The sequence below is a fragment of the Paroedura picta genome, chromosome 4 (genome assembly GCF_049243985.1).
Source record: "Paroedura picta isolate Pp20150507F chromosome 4, Ppicta_v3.0, whole genome shotgun sequence".
Classification (NCBI taxonomy): domain Eukaryota; kingdom Metazoa; phylum Chordata; class Lepidosauria; order Squamata; family Gekkonidae; genus Paroedura; species Paroedura picta.
The window spans coordinates 68,511,785-68,536,353 of record NC_135372.1 but is presented as its reverse complement, the minus strand read 5'-3'; the positions used below and the strand labels follow the sequence as shown (position 1 = coordinate 68,536,353).

General features: G+C 43.6%; 1 protein-coding gene across 5 annotated transcripts in view; it reads left to right on the top strand.

Moving 5' to 3' along the window:
• ST6GALNAC3 (ST6 N-acetylgalactosaminide alpha-2,6-sialyltransferase 3) overlaps nt 1–24,569 on the top strand; it is a 387,985-nt gene that overhangs the window by 345,121 nt on the left and 18,295 nt on the right. The window lies entirely within an intron of this gene.

The window sequence follows — 24,569 nt, the reverse complement described above, 5'->3', positions numbered from 1 at the left end:
TTACAACAGTAAGGATTGAAAGCTTTCTGGCTTTTCCTTTTCTTTTCCCACAAGCTCTTCCCCCCCCCCTCAACCAATTTACAAGTGAATTCCTTCTTTCGTCGAGTGAGAGCCTCCCAGCTAATTATACCCACTAACCAAACAAAGAGAGAGCTTAAGAAAAGAGAGACTTTAAAGTTTTGTTGGAGAGAGTTCAGTGGGGGAAGTTGACTTGATACAGAGATCGACAAACTGATAATTTGGGATCGCTCGTGCTCCCGCGAGACCTCACGAGACTTTCTGTTTATACTTTGTGACTGCCTAGAACTATGGAAAAATTAACTAAGGCACAGCTTTTCCATTTGTTATGCGAAGGGAACTCAAAGATACTGAAAGCAGTCAATAAGGTGGAAAAGGGAATCCGAGGGATTAAGGGGGAGCTTTTGGACGGAGCCGACGGTCTGGAGAGAGCAGCTGACACAGCTCAGCCAACAAAACTTCAAACGAGAATTCAATGTTTGGAAGTTAATCAACAGGAGGGGGAGAGAGCCAGGGACGTAAAAATCCAAAGCACCTTGGAAGAACTTGGGAAAACAGATTTATGGAAGGAAGGCACCAAAAACCTGGAAGACTATTTAGAGCAGGAAGTGATTTGAATCAGCAAAATAAAAAGAGTCTATTCAAAGGCGACAGCACGCAGGAAGCTATCAGGAGATATTTCTGTGCGACCAGAGGAAGAGATCCAGATTGATAAAGTTTACAGAGCCTACTTAAAGGCAACTGCAAGCAAGAATCAAGTAAGAGACTTCTTTGGCCCTGATAGAAGGACAATCAGAAATACTCTACTATGGAAAAAAACACAATTTCATTTTCTGCGACCACCTGAAGGATGTGTTGAACAGTGGAGTATTCTCCTGGTTTCCTGTGGGGAAGACAGCAGCTGTAACTTTTAGGACAGGACCAATATATGAAGGGAACTGACTTTATATCATCTAAGACAATAATAGAATATATTCTTATAATAGATTATACTCTCATATGTATCAACAATTACTCTGCTAAGAAAAATGGTAATAACTTCTAGATTAGGATCAATATGTGATGGGAACTGAATATGTATGCCAATATGTATGCTAAAAGAGATGACAAACTATACTTCATATGTATTAACAAGACAGCAGCATTAACTCTTAGGTCAGGGCCAATCTATGAAGGGGACTGACCTTATATCACTTAAGATAATAATAGAATATATTCTTATAACAGATCATACTCTCATATGTATTAACAATTATTTTGCTAAGAAAAATGGTAAAAACTTCTAGATTAGGATTAATATGTGATGGGAACTGAATATGTAAGTTAAAAGAGGATGGCAAACCATATCAGCTGGTTGCTTTTTTCTCTTTACTTTTCTGTAAATGCTTCATATAATAACTAGTAGAAAAGCCCATTTATAAAAATGGGCGTAAAAAGGGGCATAGGGCAAGTGCGTCCTACCTCAGATTTTGGGAGAAAGCTCCTGGGAGCAGGCAGTGAAGACGCGCGGCTTGGAGGGGGGGCGTTGGGGAAGGGAAGGGAAGGACGCATGCTGGGGAGTCCGGGCATGCGTGGTGGAGCAGGGGGGCGGGGTGTTGGGGGGCGTCAGCATGAGCAAACAGGCATGCGCGTGAGTCCACGCATGCCTGGTTCATTTGGCTGGCGTACTGGGCTGCGCGCAGGGCGCGCAGGTTGGCGGCGTGTATGCAAGGGCCCAGGGAAGAGAGGGACAGGGAGCAGGAGGACCAGCGGAAGGTGAGTGCGGTCTGGGAGCGGGACTCTGGCGGGGGAAGCGTGCGTTGGTCTGTGTGTTGGAAGCGCGGGCTCAGGGTATTGCGCGCCCCTCTCGGCGCGCCGTGGGTGGAGGAGGAGGAACGTGACCGAGTTGGGTGGGCAGCAGAGAGGAGACGCGGCCCCGTAGAGGTGGCTGCTGGCCAGGCCGTTCCCCGAGGCTTTTTGTGCCTTTTGTTTCTCTGTTGGCTGGCTTGGGGGACGGCGCTCTGCTGCTGCTGCTGCTGCTTGGGCTCGGGGGTCCGGCTGCGGGAAGGCAGCTCGGACTTCGTTGCGGGCATCGGGTGGCTGGCTTGGGGGACGGCGCTGCTGCTGCTGCTGCTGCTGTTTGGGCTCGGGGGTCCAGCTGCGGGAAGGCAGCTCGGACCTTGTAGTGGGCGGGTTCTCTGCGCCTCTCTGGGCACTGCGGGTGGCGGTGGAAGTCCGTGGCCGAGGACGCCGGCCAGGCCCTTCCCCAGACGCTGGCCAGCCCCTTCCCCGAGGCTTTGCCGCTGAGATGTTTGGCCGTAGGCTGCCTTGTGGGACGCGGCGGTGTGTCCTTCGGCGGCGGGGACTCCCTGGCCGGCAGCTTGACGCGGCGAGAGGCGCTTTGCGCCTCTCGCCGCATCAAGCCGCCGGCCAGGGAGTCCCCGGCAGCCGCGCTCCGCGCGACTGCCAGGGGCTCCCTTGAGCGGAGGCAGGTGGCTCCAGAGCGGCGTCTTGTTGGCGGCGGCCATCTTCTTGTTGTGGCGGGGGCTACCTCAGGCGGCGGCTTGACGCGGTGAGAGGCGCTTTGTGCCTCTCGCCGCGTCAGGCCGGGAGCAACTGCGAGCCGCGCTACGGGCGGTATACAGATAAATAATAAAATTATAAAACACACAAAAAAAATAAATAAAAATTTCCAAAGATGGAGAACCTACCACCTCTTGAGGAAGCCTGTTCTATTGAGAAACCACTTTGGCTGTCAGGAACTTCTTCAGGATGCTTAGACAGAATTTCTTTGGAATTAATTTCATCCCATTGGATCTGGTCTTTGTAGCCTTTACAAATTGATCTTGTTCCTGAATTGGAGGGGGGGGGGGTTGAGAGGCATGTTTCATGTGTTAACTGGAGGGGGATTTTTTTTTTTGCATTGCCTGGGTGATTAAATGTGTACTCGTTGCTCCAGGCACTTTGTTTTTTTTAACAAAGGGAGAAGGGAGAGGGAGGTGGGGGCAGACACTGGAGGCAGAGATAGCACTACCTTGCCTCCGCATAGTTCCTTGGCGTGTTGCTTGCTAGGTGCTCTCCTCCCGCTCACGCTACATGGCTGGGGGAATCCACTTTATGCTGTTCCCCAGCTAAGTCTTTAAAATGGAGGATGTAGCTGCTGGCTTGCTGCTGGGATGCTGAATACTGGCAACGTTGTACAAAACACCTAAAATATGGTATCTGCAAAAGGTAAGTATTTCACTACATTTGTTGGGTGCAGAATTGCCCAGGGTTACTGAAGGGTTACTACTAGAAATTCTCTGTGACAATTTTGGATCTAAATGGCTACAAGTCACTGAAAAGAGAATAGAAAGTTTGGGATTCGTTCCTTTGATGCAATTAGGGATGGGAAAAGATCAAGCAAAAACAGCCTTCAAGCAAAGGATTGAGGATATAGAGAGATATGGACCTTTTGCGCTCCCAACAGTATGTGGCACCTCCAAGTTTGAGATATATTCAAGCCCTAGTTGAATACCTTTTTTACCTGAAAATAAAAAATCACAGAAGGGCATTCACGTTGGTGAGATGCTCGGCTTTCCCCTTTCCAATTCTAGAGGGTCAATATTAAAAAAAATTCATAGAGCTGAAAGAATTTGCCCCTGTTATTCTGGAGAGTTGGAGTCTGTAGAGCATTTGTTATTTAGATATTCATTCTTTATGACAGCTAGAGCTCATCTTATCTCCCCTTTACTTGATAAGACTGGTGCTACTTCAGAAAAAGGAAAACAATTCTACCTGTAACAAGGGAAAGAATCAACTTTTAGGCAGATTGCCAAATTTTGCGCATTTGTATACAGAGCATGCCCAAAGATAATAAGTGGCCAAAAATGGAATTCCATTATTTCAATCGTAATCCAGTGTATTCACACTGTTATCATACTTTTAAAATGTGTTTTATTCTGTTGGTAATCCACTCATGTGGATTGTGTTCTGGCTAAATGCAGTATTAAATAAATTAAATAAATATTTAACATAAAAGTTAAGGTTGGAATTTGCATCCAGGTAGTGTACCTTTGACTTCCAAATGTTGAGGGATACAAATGAACACTTGCTCCTGAGTTTCCAAGAGACATCTGCCTGGCAATTTTTGTATACAAAGGAGTATGTAGGCCAATCCGATATTTTTTTTTTCATTTCTGGTGTAAAATGGAATTAGAATGCTTCTATGTCCCGCATGTTCCAAAAGCCATTTTAAATACATGTTTGTATTCTAGCTCCATTTCTAGGACAGGAGAGCAAACATTAATTATATTGAGTGTGCCACAAAGATTTCCATCATTTTCTCCATGCAGGTACAGCATAAAGTATGTATAAGCCAAAAAGCTACTGGTCTCTTCCAGGTCAGGTGGGATTTGTGGCTGTGTATAGTATACAAGTTATGACCAGGAAGCAAGCCTGTCTCCAGGAAGCAATGACAAATTGTGGTGCTATTCCCAAGTAGAAAAAACGTCCAGTCTTTCAAAGAGAGAAGAACTGCCTGTGAGAAAGTGATTATACTCTTTTAACTCATATGACTTCATATTACTCTGGAAAGAGACATGATTCAGATAGTGGCTCTTCATCAAAGTGTCCCCTTTGTGCAGTGTACCATGGAACCTAGACCATATTTGAAGATGCTCTGTGTGATGGCACTAGGCAAAAGCTATCACTGAGCATCTGCTATATATTTATAAAAGGTTTATTTTTAATATCTCTTAATAAGGTTTAACCATTTCGCTGGTAAGGAAGAAATCTGGTTAAGACTGAGACATACTTCACTCTGTTTAGGCTCCTGTGAATCCCTGGGAACCTTTGGAAGTGGGTTTGGTTGCTCCAATTCTTCATGATTGGGTACTAGGTAGATATGTGTAAGAGGGAATTTGTGCAGTTCTAGTGAATTTCTGATTTAATTTGAGGTAAGTTTTCAGGCTTAATTCAGAAAAGGCCTGACAATTTACACTTAGCATTAGAAAAATATCTCAAAATGTATTTTTTTTTTAATCTACAAATACTCTCTCACTGTTGCCAGGTCTTTATGTTACCAACAAATTCCCTCCCCAACCATCTCCAGCTCCATTTGCAGGGAGTCTGGTGGTGGCAGCTGACCAGGATTGCAGATGGTAAAATAGATTACTTCAGGCTACAGATAGGGGATACACCTTTTTTGAATACTTCCTACCAACATCCAGGGAGTGAAAAGTCCTCATCGCTAATTAATTCTGTTTCTCATGAAGCAGGAGGATTGAACCACAACCTTTTTCTGTGCATTTGAATTGAACTCAAGAGAAGCCCTGTAGAATTAGTATAATAAGCCATTTGGCCCAACAGCCTGTTTCACACAGTGGCCAACCAGTGTCCTGAACAAGCACAGGAGACAAGACCTTCCCTTGATGTTGCCTCCTAGTCCAAGCAGTCATACGTTTTCTGCCTCTGAATTCGAAGGGTTCTTTTTGTCATTATGAATTGCCAGTCAGTCAGTCAGTCAGTCAGTCAGTCAGTAACCTTTTATTGGCATAAAATGTATAAGACATATAAAAATAGGGTTTAAAATTTCAACAAAATAATAAAATGGGGTTACATGACCAAACAATCTTAAAATGATTAAATAAACTATAAGAGATAAAATACAAGGTAGGCAGCATATTATAAAAGCATCTTAGTTAAAACTCTGGCAACTAAAATGGTTATCTCTGGGTCTTTGTCAGAGAGCAGAAATTGCAAGGTCATAGATTTACTTACAGAAGGCTTGTTTCCCAGCAAAGCAACTAAGCTGTCATCCCGACACTGCTCATATAAGGGGCAATCTAGCAAAATGTGTGAGACAGAGTCAGGGCAGCCAGAACCACACGGACAGAGTCTCGCATGGTATGGGATATGATGGAATCTTCCCTCTAAGACCTTTGAGGGGAAAGCATTCATTCGTGCCAGGAGAAAAGCTCTTCTCAGGGGTGGGACATCAAGGAGATGCAAATATGTAGGCATAATATTTCTCTGCATAATGATGCCAAAGAATGCTGGTGAGCAGACTCGAGGCTGGGTAGGTATGAGTTCCTGCTGCTCATGGTCTAAAATTCTCTGTTTAATAATCCGGAAGATACATTTTTCTTCCAGAGGTAGTAGGGAGTTCAGATCGATGCCAATGGAGACTAATTTTTGTTCAATAGCCTGGAACCATTGAAATTTAAGAGGGTCACTTTTTAGACAAGTTAAAAGGCTGCCAGTTTCTATTCTAAAAAACAGTCTGACCCAAAATTTAAAAGTAGCTATCCAGGCCCTTGTCTCTACCCTAATTTGGCCAAATTCTGCGCAAATGGCATGGTAGGAGACACAGTTGGGAACCCCTGCAATTTGCCTATAGAAAGCAGATTGAACACCCTCAATAGATTTATTAAAGGCAGGAACCCATAAGGGGCATCCAAACAGGAGCTGGGACATTACTTTGGCATTAAAAATTTTAATTGCTGCAGGGATAAATTGGTTACCTTTTGCAGAGAAAAAGAACTGTTTTATCAAAGAAGATGAGGATTTGGCCAGATTGATAGCTCGTTGGCAGTGGGAGCTCCATTTCTGGTTATACTGGAAGGTAACACCTAGATACTTAAATGTTTTGACTTGTTCTATTGAAGTGCCTCCAATAGACCAAGTCATTGCATGCCAGCTCTTAGAGAAAACCAAAACTTTTGTTTTACCATAGTTAATTACTAACTTATTATCTTGGCAATATTGGTAAAAGGTGGATAAGTATCGTTGTAAGCCAACCCTTGTATATGAGAGTATTGTAGTATCGTCGGCATACAACAATAAAGGAATATGCTGGGAACCAAGTTTTGGGGGATGACCATTAATTGGTTCTAGTTTTAACGCTAAATCATTAATGAATAAATTGAACAACAAGGGGGCCAGAATACAGCCTTGCTTAACTCCAATGGTCATTGAAATCTTAGAGGTTAAGTCTCCCTTTGAAGAATACCGGACTTGGCAGGAGGTGGACACATAAAGTTTTTGGATGAGAAACACAAGTCTCGGTTCCATACCCATTGATCGCAATTTATTCCAGAGCATATCCCTATCTATCTTATCAAAGGCACTTTTAAGATCTATAAAAGCTGTGTATAGCCTCTTACCATTTTGGGACGTATATTTCTCGGCCAGGCATGAGAGAGTTAAACAATGATCTATAGTAGAGTTACCCTGCAAGAAACCAATCTGTTCAGGACCTATAATTCTTTGAGAGCGAGCCCAATCAGTTAGGCGCCGTTCGAGATGTTTTGCATAAATCTTACCTATAATTGATAATAAACTAATAGGTCTAAAATTATTAGGGTCATTATGGTCACCCTTTTTAAACATGGGAATAATGATTGAATTCAACCAAGAACTTGGGACAATCCCATGTAAGTCAATTAAGGTAAATAAGTTGGTAAATAAGTTGAATTGCAGACACTGGTGGACCCATCAATCTGTTTAATCCCTTTTTTAAACCACCTGTGGTCATGGTCATCGGTATGTCCTCTGGTAGTGAATTTCAGAATTCCATTATGTCATGAATCTATTACCCATCAACTTCATTGGGTTCACTTAAGTTCTAGGATTATGGAAGAAGGAGGAAAGTGGGAATTCTATCTACATCCCCCACACCATGATTAATTTTATAACCCTATAAAGGTCTACCTCTATAAATCCCTTAGTTGTACTTGTTCTAAACTGAAGTATTTAGCTTTTTCTAGGCAGCTTAATGATTGATGGTTGTTCTTTTCTACAGGTTGGTGAGGCAGGAATTTGCTTAGCAGAAACTGGGCTGATTTCTCCTCACCAGACTTTGTTCCTCTATGTCCTTTAACAACCATATGTTGTTAAAATATATGTTATGCTAACTAGCCTGTAATTTTCTAGTTCTCTTCTGGACCCCTTTTGAAACATTGCTATAACATTTTATTTTTCAGCAGTCTCTGGAAAGAGGCTACTTTTAGTGGCAAGTTACATATACTGGTCAGTAAGTCAATCATTTCACACAAATTCCTTAAGAATCTTTGGGTGGATGCCATCCAAACCTGGAAAATTATTTCAAAGCTCTTAGACCATTCTGTACAAGAGCAAGCCGCCGCATCAGCATTCTTAAAGATATCTAAGCATACAAAATTTTCCACACAGATTTTTGTCTCCTCAGATGTAGATGCAAATTTTGTGCTTCATTACCCTGCATTTTCAGAATCCTACATTATACTGAATTTCCCCCTTTGGATCTTGACTCACAGTTTCCAACTAAGTAATTCCCAAATTCAAATTTGTTTTCCTGATGCACTGCCATTTTGGTCTCATCGTCCTGGGTGAACTGTACCTACTGCCCTTCCACTCCCACTCCCACCTAAGTGGCTCACTCCATAAGCCATCTGCCTTAAAAAAAACATATTATAGATTATGTTAAGATGTAACTTTTAACAATTATTATTATTAATATTAATAACAAGCAGTCAATCTGCCAAGCAGAACTTGTGAAGGAAATGATCCTGCAGGGAGAACTTACCTCTCAGAATCAACTTCATTGTTACTGTAATGAAAACACAGTTCCCTTTCTTTTGGAGGGGGGTGTATGTCAGACTTTTCCCATTACACAGCAGTCTTCTTTAAAAATGCAAGTACATAGCAACATTGCTGTTTATAGGGAGGGTGGGGAGATAATGCAAGCAAACCCAGTTCATGGGTGAAAAGGGAGGCAAGCAGCTGTTTCAGAGTTTTAGTGAAACTTGAAATTAGTGTTGGGCACTTCGGCGGCAGAGTTCTGTGCCTGCGTGTGTGTGCCGACCAGGATGCCGCTCCTCCCCCGCCCATGCCGCCCCTCCACGCCACAGCGCTGGCTGCTTCGGCGCGAAGGGCCGCTTTGGCAGCTGAAGTGCTCAACCCTAAATGAAATGGATGCTAGAAAGGAACCACCAGTGATTGAAATCATCAGGTTTGGAAGACTGTCCACATTGTAAAATGAGAGGGGGGTTTTTTTGTTTGTCTTTTTAGAACAGAGCCTGTGAGGAAACTAAACTTGAATGGAGAACTGTCCATGCAGGATAAGCACCATGGTTAAATGCAGTTACCTTTAAGAGGGGTATAAGTCAGACTTTCCCATTGCAAAGCAAGCAGGGTTATTGGGGGGGGGATGTAAGTACATTGCTATGTTGCTGTTTGTTTATGTGTGTGTGTGGGGGGAAAACAAACCCAGTTCTTGGGTTAAAATGAAGGCAAACTGCAGTATCAGAGTTTTAGTCAACCTTGACAGGAATCAAAATTGAAATTTACTAGCATTTCCCCCATTACAAAGCAAGCACAAAAGAAAGGCTCTGTAAATGACAAAGTGCACGATGGAAGGACACTATTTAAAATAAATGTGGCACTATACTTGTCCGATCCTTGCTTAAACTCTATTGTGGAAAGAGGGCCACAAACTTGAAACATAAGATGGGGCTTCAACTTAATGTTAAAACAAGGTAAGACTGTATTGGAGAAATAATCTTAGAGAAGTTTTTGGTTTCTCATATATTTTCAAAATTTTGTGGGCTGCTTGCTTGATAGTGCTAAGAGGTACATTGGTAAAAGGACTGAACCCTGAATTCATTTTGGCAAGACTTATGAATCTATATATTAATTATATATATTAATAAGTCACTGCAGGACTTGTGGGAGGCATATCACTTCCCTCATTATTTTATCTGTCTCTTTCCTGAAATCCGTATAACCTCTCCCGTTTTCTTGCTTCCATCTCTCCTTCTAGGATTGCCAGTATTCATGTGGGAAATGTCTTGGAATCTTAATGGATCTCCCAACTACAGAGATTAGATCTCCTTAAGGCTGCCAGCTCTGCACTGGAAAATTCCTGGAGATTTGGGGATGGAGCATTGGGAGGGCATGGGTGGGTGTAATATTCCCCAAATCAACAGTCCATCCTCCAAATCATCCATTTTCTCCAAGGGAGCTGATCTCTTCCACCTCTGCTCTAACTGCAGCACTACACTGGCTTTCATAGAGTGGCTGCTGTGACAAGCAGACAGGCCTAGGGGAGTCACACAAGCTGGGCGATATCAAGTCACACAGAGGTTGCTGCCAGGCCCAGGGTTGCCAACCTCTGTGTGGACCAAGCCAAAGAACTATTGATTCCTCAAAGTGTCCAAGCAAAAGAAAAAGGAAATCTTACTACTGATTAATAAATATGTTTTCACAATCCAAAACTGAGTCCAAGGTAAGTGCTCATATCATTCCTTTGAGCCAACATGATACTTGTAGACAGACATATATTTAATTGCAAAAGCCATCACATTATCAAGGAAGTAATCACTGAGGAAGCATTCCTGTTGAAAATGGGCACTTACCTTGGACCCTGTTCTGATTACTTCTGACCACTGCATGATTCTTCAGCCTTTATATCGGTTTCAATAAATAACACAATGGAACAATTTATTGGATTGGATATTTATTAACCAACCACAAGATTTCCTTTTTCTTTTGCTTGAACCTCTGGGTGGGACCTGGAGCTCTCCCAAAATTACAACTCAAGTCCAGGAAACTGAGGTCTGTCTGTCTGGAGAAAATAGCTACTTTGGAGGGTAGACTCAATGACATTATACTAAGGTCTCTCATCTCCAGACTCTGCCTTCCTCAGACTCCACCACAACATCTCCAGAAATTTCCCAGCCAGGAACAAGCAAGCCTAGTCAGGCTTGGCCCCTAATGAGTTCTCCCCCAAAGGACAAAATAGGCTTGGAAAGGGCCCTGCCTTTTTACTTATAAAAACCCAGCCAGTAGCCTAGCAATAGCCATTGAGGAAATATGTGGCTTAAAGCTACGAGTGTTCCTTTTGTCATTTCAGGGTTTATATGCATTTTCTTTTAGATTTCACATTTTTCTGCAAACCAAAGACTTTTCAGGTTTCTTTCTTGCCCTTTTACAACTGCAGTCACCAGATTTAAGTATCCAAAGATATGGCCACCTTGGCCATTAGTATATAGACAAGCAGGAACTCACAAGGACTTATGGGAGGCATCTCACCCCACTATTTCCTCTTTCCCTTTCCTGAAAGCCCCATAGTATCTCCCCTTCTCCTGTTAACTTCTCTCCTTCACTCTTTGGGCTGCCAACCTGGAAAGCTCTTGGAATCACTCACAGTTTCATAATTCAGAATGACTGAGAGCAGTTTAACACAGACAGGAGAGCTAGGGAAAGTTGGCAAGTATGTGTGGGTAGTCAGAGACTGCTATTCAGACCAAAAAGAGGGAACGGATCTTCTAGTGAGAGGAAAATTTCCTACCCAGTGACAAAGAGAGTTAGGTTTGAAGAGCACAGATATCGTTGGTTTAGTGTGATTAGAAACTGTTTATAGAAACCTTAAGAGCCAGTTAAAAACTCAGAATGAGAACTGGTGTTTCAAAAGAAGGGGTTAGTATATTGGAAACCAAAAGAGTTAGAGAATACCCAGAGAAAGTGTACTGGAGTTTTTGGGGAAAATACCAGAACAAAAACCTCTCAACATAAAGATTTATGTAACTATGACTGGCTTAGGAAACTCTTTTTAGCATGGCTGCTAGTGCCCTACCTACCCCCCAAACTGTCTGGCCACAGTGATCCTTGTAATGGTTACCTAGACAAGATTTCCATAACTCGCTATATGCTGGCCTACCCTTGTCCTTGACCCAGAAACTCCAGCTGGTGCAGAATGCAGCTGCTAGGGTCCTCACTAGTTCATCTTGGAGGACAGACATCTAGCCAGGCACTGGTTGCCAGTTTTGGCCCAGATCAAGTTCAAGGTCTTAGTTCTGACCTTTAAGGCCATTTGCAGCTTGGGCCCAGCCTACCTGAGTGGCCACTTGTCTACTGATGCCCCCCAAAGGGCCCTTCACTCTTTGGGTACTAATCTGTTAGTGGTCCCTGGCATCAGAGGGATAAGTCTGGCCTTGACCCGGGCCAGGACCTTTGTGGTCCTGGCCCTGACCTGGTGGAATGAGCTCCTGGGATAGCTGAGGGCCCTGATGGAGCCTGCAAAATGGAGCTCTTCTGCCAGATTGAGGCCAGGCCAGTAAGAGCAATGGGCCTCCCTCAGGCTCTGCTATACAACCTTTAGCGCACCCCTTGTTTGATGACTATGGGAGGTAGGAGGGACCTGGCCATATTGGTATTTTGGGAGTTATACAGTTTAGGGGGTTTTATGGGATTTTATGGAATTTATATTTTTATGTAACCTACGAAGGAACCTACGAAGTCTTCGAAGGAAGGAAGGCTATACATTTAATTATTATTATTATTATTAATAATAATAATAATAAAGAATAAAGTATAAAAATGGATCGAAAATCTTGCTTCTGGATTGGACCATCTTAGAAAACATTGTGGTCAACATTCAATCCTTTGTGGAGTCTTAAATCCCAGTTGGAAAGTGTGTTTTTTTTATAGAAAAGGTAGCTTTTTTAGTTAAAAATATATTAACTGGCAATTATGCTAGGAGAATAAGAACCTACTTCAATGCACATATTTTGAGAAATTATACTATTTTCTTCTGTTGTTCTGAAATATTTCTTTAGCAAATACAGAGTCCCATTTATTTCAGAACCAAATCTCTTTGCTCACATACTCTGAGCTATTGTTGCTCATAAAATGCTAGCATATATTGTGACAGCTTTGCCTGTAGGATTTTTTGCAAATTAATCTTGACAAATCCATATTTCCTTATTGTTGCAGTGCACTTCTATAACAGTTTTCCCCACATTCCTTTCTGTTTTTAAACTCTCCAGAGTGTTTTCTAGTCAGTAAAATGCTTAGGCAAAGTCTACATGGCACCTTAACTTACTAGCGATGACTTTTAAAAATATCTTCTAGCAATCTATATTTCATTATATCAGGGCAATGGGTGAACAGGGATTAAGAAGTTAGGTTGTTCTGGATATGGTCACATTTCTCCTTAAAGGGTAAGCTTGAACCTTGAAGATATTAGATTTATATCAACAGGTATAGTTGCTGTGTAGTGCCTTTTTTCAAGTAAGGTTTCTGCCCCAGTGGCAGCCTTCTGGAGTAACAGGATTTTATGGTTTTCCATGCTCTGCTCACCTCCAGATTCATTTATTGTAACACATTGTATGTGGAACTGCTGTTAAAAACTATCTGGAAGATTCTTTGGGTACAAAATACAGCAGCAAGTTTGCTTTCTAGAGTCTTCAAGAATATAACATTGGTATTTGTTTTCTTCTTGACATAATTCAAAATACTGTCTAGATTGTAAAACATTCTAGATTCTGGAGGGGATTCCACTAGGTTTTTCACTCAAACTTGCCCAATTCCCATTGTTAATATATCTGTATCTCACATGGCTTTGGTCCATACCAGTCCCACAATCCCCAGCATAGTTTTTGGGGGTGGTCATTGAGGATACTAGTGATTTTTATTTTGATTATAATCATTTTGATCATAAATTGTTTCAGAAGCTGGTGGACTGAGTATTGTGGGGCAGAAATGTATTAATTAATGAACGAGACCGGACTCAGAATCTTAAAAACTGGCCATGCAAGCCAGGAAGAATGATGTATTGTAGGGAAGATAAGCAATTCATTTCCGCACCCAGGCAGTAAGAATGTGTCCCAGAACAGTGGTGTCAGTTAGGAGAATGTGCCTGCTTCCACATGTTCCCACTGGCTCAAAGGAACAGTGATATGAGTGAGAAGGAGGAGCACATGCTTCGTTTTTCTTTCTGCTGCCCAGTTCCTCCAGGCTGCAGAGAGGTTGTAGTCCATTTTAGCCCAGTGGTGACAGTATGAATGAAGAGAAATCTGACACTCCCAGCCCTGCTTGTGCTGCCCCAAAATATCTCTGCAGCCCTTTAGAATCAGGCAACAACAACAGCTGGTATCTCCCTTTAAAAAAAAAATAAAACCACTTGGTAGCCACCATGAAAGGTGCCTGTGGGCACCATGACACCCACAGGCATGCTGGAGAATGCCAGAGCCAAATAAAATTTGAATTTCTTTTCTTTTTCTTGCTTGCTTGCTGGAATTTCTTTCTGAAATTCCTTTGTTGAAGGCACAATGAGTCCCATTGTTTTTCTCTTCAGGCTGGTGTACATTTCTCCTATGGTTGGAGTGCCTATTCATAGAATTTGTATTCTCTAGAGGCCAAATTCTCCCAAATTTCATAGGGCTATGTTTGTATCATTCATATACTTCCTAAGGGCCCTCCCCAAACAAAACCTTATTCTGTTGCAAACTGCTGAAGGCTATGTCTATGCCATATTCATTGCAACATTCTCTGTTAACTTAAAAGGCTTGTTTACTGATCAAGCCAAGTCTGTCTCCCTGTTGGTATAATGTACCAAGTGACAGCTAACAGCGTGAAGTTGATCAAACTGATCTAACTGACAGGTACTGATCATGTGAGAAGTGTCAGGTGCACAGGAATGACACAGCACAAATGCTTCTATTGGCTGGATAGAAAGCTGATGCAACATTAGAGAAGGTTGCATGTACATAGGTTGTGTATATAAGGAATGATGGGAAAGCTGTTCTTCTCTCTCTGAAATGCCATTGTGCGCGCAGCACTCTGCTGGATAACATGTAAATATTCTGTACATAAAAGGTTAAGAAACCTACAAACCTGTGTTGCTTGTGTTCATCTGTCACATCGAAGTGACAAACCACTACAACGGTTTCCGCTTCACAGCAACGCCAACAGGGTTATGGGCCCAGAGGTTGCAGTGGTTGCAGTGGTGAGTTTGTGGCAGTGGTGTTATCCTGAGTGCTTGGATGTCTGCTGAGGAGAAGCAGTTATCTGCCGGTGCTGAAGGTACGGAGGCAGGCGGGAAGAGAGACGTGTTGATGAGTTCTCCAGCTGCGATGACGAGCACAGCTGCTATCCCCGTGGAGAAGCTCAACTCGGAAAACTACAATGTGTGGGCGCTGCGGATGAAGCATTATCTAACCAGAGAAGGGCTCTGGAGGTATGTGGAGAATCCCCCTCCCAAACCGAGTTCACAGGAAGAGGTGGCTGATAAGAGGGCTCTTGCTACAATTGTGTTAGCTGTGAATGATCAACAATTGCTGCATATCTACAATGCTGACTCTGCGAGCGAGGCATGGACTGCTCTGAGCAATGTTTATCTCCAGGACTCGGCCGGTACGCTGATATCTCTGTCAAGGAGGTTGTACAGAACTCAGATGCTGCCAGGTCAGTCTGTGAGATCACATATTGATGCTCTGGGTGAGTGCTTTCGTAATTTGGAGCTTAGAGGAAAAGATACCTCGAAATTGGATCGCATTTTCATTCTGCTTTCATCTCTGTTACCTGAGTTTGAACCAGTCGTTTCCAGCCTGGAGGGCTATGAAGCACGTGATTTGGAATGGAGCCAAGTCACTGGGCGACTACAAGATTTTGAGTCCAGGCAAGTTGCCAAGGGAGTCTTATCTGTGTCTGGGCATATGGCCAAAGGAAAAGAGTATTCCGGCTCCCAGGTGGCTGCTGTCTATGTTAAACCAAGCAACTTCCAAAAGCAGGAGAAGGTGTTTGGGAGAGTGAGAAAGTGCTGGATTTGTCAGTCAACGGGACACATTGCTCGTTTCTGTTCAAAAGCTAATTCCCAATCGGTGAAGGATGTTACAAATAGTGCCCAAAGGATAATGGGTACTGCTACGATCAAGCTCGTGAACACAGCATTACCCTCAGGAGGGGACTGGGTAATCGACAGCGGAGCTACAGGGATCTTCTGCAATGACCAGAGGCTGCTGACAGACATTCAGACATCCCAGCTAAAGGAAGTGCGGCTGGCTGATGGACAAACAACAGAAGTTGTCTGTATGGGTTCACTATATCTCCCACACCTTAATTGTACTTTTAAGAATGTAATGTGTGTTCCCTCACTTCGTTCCAATCTCCTAAGTGTGTCTGTCTTAACAAGTGAAATGTTTGATGTCATATTCACTAAGAAGGGGTGTTCAATTTGGAAAGAAGGAAAGGAGTTGGTGCAGGGGTGTTTGTCTGATGGTGTGTATCTGTTGAAGGAGACTTCAGAAAGTGCACAGGTTGTTGATAACACTCCCATTCACAATAATTGTATACATTTATTGCACCGAAGGGCTGGGCATATAGGATACTCAGCATTGAAAAAAACATGAAACTTAAGCTAAGTATCTCTAGAGATACAAGTGTAAATGCCTATTCTGATGCAAGCTGGGGCGATGACCTAGGGACAGGAAAGTCTACTACAGGTTATGTGATATATTGTTATGGTGCCTTGATAGTGTGGAAGACACAAAAACAATCACTTATAGCTACGAGTTCCGCTGAAGCAGAGTATTCAGCGCTAAGCCAATGTATATTGGAATTAGAGTGGATTTCACAACTGTTTAAGGATCTGCATATTGAGTTTGCTAAACCAATATCAGTATTCTGTGATAACACAGCTGTACAGGAAATAGCACACAATAAAGTTTTGAAGGGACGTAGCAAGCACATAGTGATACGCTATCAAACTGTTAGACAATCTGTAAATAGTGGTTTCATCCAGATACGAAATTGTAGAACTGACGAGAATGTATCTGATGTGTTCACAAAGCCTGTATGTATAAACAAACATGAACTGTTTAGTAACATGTTAGGACTTTACTCTGTTATCTGAGGAGGGGTGTTGGTATAATGTACCAAGTGACAGCTAACAGCGTGAAGTTGATCAAACTGATCTAACTGACAGGTACTGATCATGTGAGAAGTGTCAGGTGCACAGGAATGACACAGCACAAATGCTTCTATTGGCTGGATAGAAAGCTGATGCAACATTAGAGAAGGTTGCATGTACATAGGTTGTGTATATAAGGAATGATGGGAAAGCTGTTCTTCTCTCTCTGAAATGCCATTGTGCGCGCAGCACTCTGCTGGATAACATGTAAATATTCTGTACATAAAAGGTTAAGAAACCTACAAACCTGTGTTGCTTGTGTTCATCTGTCACATCGAAGTGACAAACCACTACAACGGTTTCCGCTTCACAGCAACGCCAACACTCCCAACCCAAGCTCTCTTTCCTTGGAAAACTTTCCACCTTGCCTTATTTGGAATTATTCCCAGGTTCCTGAAGCACTCTGTTCTCCCACTCAGGGTATAGACCCAAGTCCCAAATAGCTCTGTTATTTGTCCTGTAACTGGGGACAGAATTAGCGCCCTAAGTTGATGTGCCTTGTTATCTTTGGTGAATGAGCTCTGTCCTGCTCTGTTCTGTATATATTTATGTAAAATTATATTTATATATGAGCCTCCTGTGGTGCAGTGTGGTGAAGCAGCCAACATGCTGTCTAAAGCTCTGACTGGGAGCTCAATCCCAGCAGCCGCCTCAAGGTTGACTCACTTCCATCCTTCTGAGGTTGGTAAAATGAGTACCCAGCTACTTGCTGGGGGGGTTGGGGGTAAAACAGTAATGACTGGGGAAGGGAATGGCAAACCACCCTATATTGAATCTGCCAAGAAAATGCCAGAGGGTGTCACCCCAAGGGTCAGATATGACCCGGTGCTTACACAGGGGATATCTTTACCTTTATATTTATATACCATCTCTCCTGATATGTGCCTTTATGTGCCCTTGCATACTTTGTGCACTTCCGCTGTTTTGTTACCATATGGATCATGCAGCTTCAGATCTTCCCATTTGGCCTATGAAACTATAGTCAACTTTGCTCCTGCCATTCCTTGCTTCCATAACATTCACCGCATTGAGTATTTTCAGTGGAGTTGTACTACTGGGCATTGGAAGCAAATATTTGATATTATTTTGACTGCTTGATGTTTGCTTAATTTATTGGCCCAGATATTTTTATTATCCCTATTAATAAATTTTATTCTGATTTTAGTCCCTCTGTCTTTCATCCCAAGCTTGTAGCAACACCTTGACAGTTAGGGTTGGATGCCATGAACTATGAGCAAGAAGTGCTGAACTTTGCTGGTCCTTCCCATATTCCCCTCTTCCCTGTAGTCGCTTCTGACACTGGCAAAGTTGATCCCAGGACTTCAGGACCTGAATTGAATATTATTGGTCTTTCATAGGCTCCCAAAGCTTCCCAACTGAAGAAAGACAACATATTTCACCAAACTTTATGCATAGCAACAATGGTGAATAGTAAGGGGCTTTACGCACCGGGATCTTTGTTGCAAATTGGTCACTGAACGAAAAATCGCCATTTAAAATAGTGGAATTCGTTGTTATGCATACCTGCCTTTGTAGTGGAATCCAGTTGCGTTTTGTAGCGTTTCCCGCAGCTTCCGGTCTCGGCAGAAAAGGAAGCGCTATTTCCAAGCTCGTCCCGCCCCTGGCCGTCAAGCAGCCAATGGGCAGCCGTTAGCATGCTCCCAAACAGCCCCTTTCCCTTTAAGAAAGGTTTAAAAAAAAAAAAAAAACACCCATTGTAACGAATCTGTGTAGACTCGTTGCAACGGAGAGACCCATCCAGCTGCCTAATGTGAGCTGTCATTTGATCGTATGATCGTTGCCACGCTGCCTCGAGTGATAAAAAAAAAATCCCCCCCCCTCTCACGGGCCCGATTTTCGGCTGAATTAATGTGTAAAAAATAAAGGGACTTTATTTCAGCAAACGGGCTTTTATGTGGTTTGTGCTTAGTGACTAAAGGTGAAGGACTGAAGCCAGGGAAGCCTCTAAACAGAAAGAGGCTCGCTGGTGCGTTTATCCCCGCTCGCTCGGAGAAAAAAAAATGGCGATCGCTTCGCCGGAAGTTTGGAGGACAGGCTCAGGAGGAGGGACTTTGAAGAAACCGCAACAATGTTAACGCACAGGTCTTTATCGCTAGTGTTGCAGATTGTTTGCAAGAGTGTAGCGCTTTCCGGAGGGTGAATCCACTTTTTGGGATTCCCCTGAAAGCGCTACAACGAAGCGCTTTTTGCTGATCGGTTTCAGGAGTGTTGCAGATTGTCTACGACGTCGTGCGTTATGGCAAATCAATAGCGTTTCCAATTGTCAACCATTGTGCGATTTTGAAGCCGTGCAAAAAGCCCCTAAGTTTAGTAGAAACTCAGTATAATAGCCACATATATCTGAGGTTGCACTGCAAAGGTGAATGGAGATGACATATGTAAAAGGGAATTGGGTGGTTTTACACACAACCCCTTCCCCTTCTCAATGCAGGTCCCTGCCCTCTATGGGCATCAGCTCCACAGGTCCCACAACACTAGGTGTTATCGGGTTGAAAGGGTTTCTGGGGACAGGGGAATACAGAAAGCATTCCTGATATTTGTGTCTATGGATTGTTGGATCCAATCCTTAGTCACGTATCACTTAATACTATGATGTGGGCCACTGTTTAAATTGAGTAGCTCTAGAATAGAGAGGTGCCAGCACAAAACCTTAGGCCCAGGCTATTTTTTTGTGGATTTGGGCTTGAATTGGAAAGTGGACCACATTAACACTGTACACATACCTTCTGACCACACATTTTAACAATGTATAAGGAACGTACAGGCAAATGGCTCTTGTGCAGTTGTATGGAACTGAATTATACATGGGTTTCACTGAGTTTTGGACAGACATAATTTCCTTGTGGGAAATTCACCTTCTGTAAAGCAGTTCCACAGGCAAATACACATGTGTAGTTGTATGAAATTGTATCACACATGGGTTTCACTGTGTTTTGCACAGACACCACATCCTTGTGGGAAATTCATTTGTGCAATTTAGCTGAGGTTTATCTCCATTCTGTATCCATTCCATCTTGTTTTTGATGATATTGTAAATGATATTTACAGGTTTGTGACCTTTAGAGGAGTTAAAATTGCTTTTACATGTCCAATCCTGCCTTGTTAGTTTGTCAAAATATGCTTGCAGTAACAGAAATTAATTCTAAGGTGTTACAAATCATCTGCTATTCCCATTGTTTCATAATATTCCTTCATTAGCTGTGTATTCTCAGGATAAAGAAAAAAATGGAGCTTTGTTTTAAAACTCCATAATCTGTATTCTGTCAAGTCTTCCATTTCCCAGGGAAGATATTTGAGAACTTACTTGACTATTTTTTATTTATCCTGTCAGTGGAGTATATTGATGAGTAGACTAAGGTCCAATGGTGTTAAAACAAGACATGAAATATTGATTAATTCTTTTTTGTAAATCCTCTTTTACTCCTGAGTATTGCAGTTTTTAGATGATACTGTCAATATAGTGCTCTCCAATAAATCCTGTTATCAGAAGAGCCCTCTTTCTTCATAGTACTTTTGTCAATGGCTATTATCATTCCAAATTAGTAGCTTTCAAAGCTCAGGTTAGCATGTTTCTGCTACTAGAACAGGAAGCCAGTTAGCTAGAAGGCAACTCCCAATGTCAGTTGCCTGTGTCAGAAGGTAACTGCTTTATATACCCGCATTCTCTAAGACCTGGCTGAGAACTGCAAGTGTAGCTAGCAGTAAGCATTTCAGGTGGCAGGAAGGAATGCTTTTCTGAATTGCCAGCAAAACTAAAGGAACAAATAAAGGAAAAGGATTAAAAGATTGGTATGGCGCCGGCAGTTGTGGACACTAAGAAAATGCTCAGCTTCAATCTGGTTTAATTCCCTCATAGTGAGTGCAATTTTTATCCTCTGCAATAACGATCCCCAACCTGCGGGCAGCAGACCACATGTGGTCCTTCGACTAATCGGAGGTGGGCCCCGAAGGACGCCTTCTTCCCCCCAGCCCTTTATTTCATCCCCCCCAGCCCTTTACAACACACTTCATTGTTGTGGCGTGTCTGTATCTTATTTTGAAGGGATGTTTAAACATTGCCATAGTGATCAGAGAACGCTAGGGCAGTGGTTGAGAGTAGAGGAGTAAACTACCCCCCCCACACCGGGCCTCAGTAAAAGGCGTTGAGTGGTCCCCGGTGAGTGGTCCCCGGTGTTGAGTGGTCCCCGGTGATAAAAAGGTTGGGGACCACTGCTCTACAATATGTTTTTTTTAAAGAGTGAACATCACTGAATTCAGTGGGACAATACTAGGTATGTGTAGGGTAGCAACATGCATCTCTCTCCAAGTGTAGAGAAGGAAATAAGAGTGGTACAGGATTTTCTGGCCTCCATGATGACCATGAGCCTATCCCAAGTGATTATTGGCCCCACACATTTAGCAGGGCATGCTGTGGATTTAATCCATTAGACTACTGGGGCGGGTCATCTGGAGTTCAGGGAGTTAACGCTTACTCCCTTGTCATGGAGAGATCATTAGGAATTTTCTTACCTCAGTTGTTGGCAATTTTTTGAGACTTTGACCACTTTCTGGAACAGGGAGACAACCTGGACTAGTAACATGATTGCCCCTAAGTACCCTATTTCCCAGGCAAAGCCAAGCAACCTCCCTTATTCACTAGAGATTTGATGGTGATTTATTTATTTACTAGATTTAAAGCCCATTTAATATTGTAATAAAATGGGCGCTAGATGGGTCCTCCCCCCCGCCGACTGCAAAAGGCTTAAGCGAGGGTGGGGATGGTGTGGAGCGGCTGTGTGAGGCAGGCCGTGGCGGGGATGGGGCTGGAGAAGGATTCCCCCCCTCCCAAGTTCAGTAGGCTTTTGCGGGGCCGGGGTTGAGGCGGGCTTTTACCTTGCGGCTTCTGTGGGTGCGCTGGCAGCGGGGACGGCGTAGTTCACAGAATCTTGGGGGGCGGGTGTGGTCGGCGGGGCTGCGGTTTGGGGGTGGACAGCAATGTTGCGCAGTGCGGGCATGGCGGTGGGCGGTCATGTTGCGCAGCGCGGCCACAGAGCTGGGAACGGAGGCGTTCGGCAGCGGTGTGTCCGGTCGCAGCCACATCGTCAGGGCAGTCATCGATCCTCGGGGCCTGGCCTTGGCGGTGGCGGCGGAGGCCGGGGACATGTGAGGAAGTGGGTAAGCGGGCAGTGGCAAGTCACACGCTGGAGCTCGGGGTCGGGATGGGAAGGGGGCGGGCGGCGGCAGCCAGGTCCAGACCATCGTGGCAGGGTTGGGATGGGTGCGGGAGGGCCTGGTCTTCGGCGATAGGGAGGGAAGGGCGATGGGGAGGGAAGGGCGATGGTCCGTCAGCGGGAAAGGAGCAGGGCGGTCATGTCTTTGACGTGGCAGCCCTGCTCCTTTCCCAGCAGCGAACCATCTGGGGACGGAGTGTGGGCACGGAGTCTGGGGAGGGCCAAGTGGCCAATAGGGAGCCGCGCTACGCGTGCCTCCCAATTGGCTACTTGGCCCCTGAGTGGCATCTCTCCGAGTTTTTATCCCAGACAGGTCTCACCCTAACTCCTCCCCAGCAGCCCTTACCCTTTTATTTAATCCGCTCCGCAGGAGCGGTTAAAGATTCTTTGATTTATTTTTTGATTTATATACCACCGCTCTCAAAGACTCATGGCGGTTTACAATAAAATAGTAAAAACACAGAACCCTTAAATCCCCAACACATTAAAATATGTTAAAAGATGGCTATTTGTTGGAGTTATGAAACAGGATGATGAAACAGAAGAGACAATGGCTAAAGTGCCACTGGTAGAAAACTCAAGAGGCTGATCAAACACAGCATAGTTCTCATGTTAGAGCATATTCTATGGCAGTGTTGATGGCAATTCTCTACCACCATTGGATCTGCTGAGCTGTTTTATGTAGTTTGGGGACTTTTACATCATAATGGATGAACTGGTGAGATTTACCACCTTGCCTTTCCTGACTGATAAAAACAGGCAGAGTGGGAATGGGGAGTGGCAAATATCACCTTGAAAGCAGGAGTTGTGCCACCCATAACAAGGAAGCAATGATTAGACCTATTCTAGACCTATTTTGTGTGGCTTAGTGTTTATTTTTGGTTGTCCTAATTGGAGTTTTTAAACTGTGACTTCTGTGGGTTTTGTAATAGTTGTTTTTATTAAGTTTTATTAATATCCTAGGCCTCTTTGGATTCCACAGAGGATAAAAGCAGCTAATGAATATTTTAAAGATATAGTAATAGTCACAGGAGGGAAGGAATGAAGAAGGGGCCAGGCAGACCATATACAGACTTTAAGGACATAGTGATACCATGCTTTCTAGTTAGACCAGGGGAGAGAATTAAAGCCCATCATGAGAAATGAAACTGGCATCCACTGCCAGACAGATTGTTGCTCACTGGATTCAATTAATCCTGAATGTACAGCAGAGGGCCATTCTCTTTGCAGAAAGTGGTAAGTTTGGATTAGTTTCCATTATCTGCAGTCCTTGGTACCATTTTCACGGTACCAAAGACTGCAGTATCACTTCGGACTACTCAGTCTGGTGCAGGATTGCCAGCTCCAGGTTGGGAAAAACCTGGATACTTTGGTAATGGCCAGCAGGGTTTGAGGAGGGTAGGATATAAAGCCATACAGTTTACCTTCTAAGCAGCCTTTATCTCCAGAGCAGGGAACATATCTCTGTTGCCTGGAAATGAGCTGTAATTCCAGGGGATCCCCAGGTCCCATTAGGAGGCTACCATCTCCAGCCTGGTAAGTAGCCTGCTATCTTTCACCAGCAGCCACATTCCCCTGCCAACAATTATGACTTCACCCCTCACACAGTAACATAATGAAACAGCCAGGTTCTACCAAGTAACATATGCAAATCAAAGCTTCAGCTTAGGTGAAAGAACTACTGACAGTCACTGAAAGCTAATGTAAACACTTCTGTCACACATCCCTTTTAATTGGCAAGGAGCTACAGCCAAACTTCTTTATCTGTGTGAGGAGTGTGATAAACTGCAGTCATTCGCACCTTGACAAATCTCAGTTTAATAACAGCTTGTTGTGATGTCTGAATATAAACTCTTTTTTATGCTCTTTATCCTTACTGCTTATTTTTCTACCTGGGGACATTAGGAGGATACGAGGAATACTTCTTCTTGGAGCACCTCTGTAGAAAGGCTATAATGTTTGCAAACCACTCAATACATGGATCATTTCAAGTGCATGGAGGCTTCCTTTACTCTGTGGTGTTGTAGTAGGATATCCTTGGGTTAATCCATGAAGACAGGTTTTTCTAGAATTATCATTTGCATCTAGAGTACTGTTAGGTATGTCCTAACTGGGACATAGGGACTTTCCCTGCAGCCTGCATGGGGGGGGGGAGGGGAGAGAGAACCATTAGAGATCAGCGGGCTCTCCTTGCATGACGAAGAAGAAGAACCACCACCCCTGATATTCCTGCTCGGTCAGAGCAGTTTTCTCAGTGCTGTGGCAAGCCCAAGATCACCCAGGTGGTTGCATGTGGGGGACCGCAGATTCAGACCTGGTTGGCCAGATTAGAAGTCCGCACTCCTAACCAGTACACCAAGCTGGCTCTCTACATATTCTACAAGTAGTAGGGACTCCCTGGATCCGAGTCTACATTACTGTGCAGAGGAGTTCAAGCTACCTCCTGTATGAGAACCATAACATACAAATAAAGTCAGCTTGGCAACTATTTATGGCAGCAGTTTTTTCTTATGGGATAGCAGTTTTGTAAAAACATCAGATAGAGCAGGGGGAGTTCTTTTCAGTGGGTGTGTTGCTGCTGTTGGCAGAGTTCAGATATGTTAGAGAGAGCAGAGCACCAGTCTGCTTAA